This window comes from Arachis ipaensis, chromosome B04, assembly GCF_000816755.2.
Source record: "Arachis ipaensis cultivar K30076 chromosome B04, Araip1.1, whole genome shotgun sequence".
In the NCBI taxonomy this organism is placed as follows: domain Eukaryota; kingdom Viridiplantae; phylum Streptophyta; class Magnoliopsida; order Fabales; family Fabaceae; genus Arachis; species Arachis ipaensis.
This window is the reverse complement of record NC_029788.2, coordinates 132,637,483-132,637,726: the sequence shown is the minus strand read 5'-3', so window position 1 is coordinate 132,637,726 and position 244 is coordinate 132,637,483.

Below are 244 nucleotides of genomic sequence, written 5' to 3'. Positions count from 1 at the left end.
CCCATTACCCATTACCTACCAAACTCTCTACATCACCCTTGAATTTTTGTTTGACCTTACCCCAATTTCTAAACTTCTCTAATAGTCCAATGTAGAATGTAGAATGAATACCTATCCGACCCTGACAATTATCTCGAAAAGACAATGAGACCTCAAGAAAAAAAAAAAACATCCAATCTGACCCTTAATCTTTTTTTTTGGATTGATTAGTCCCTGTGCCAAAAAAATACTATTGACTTATTTT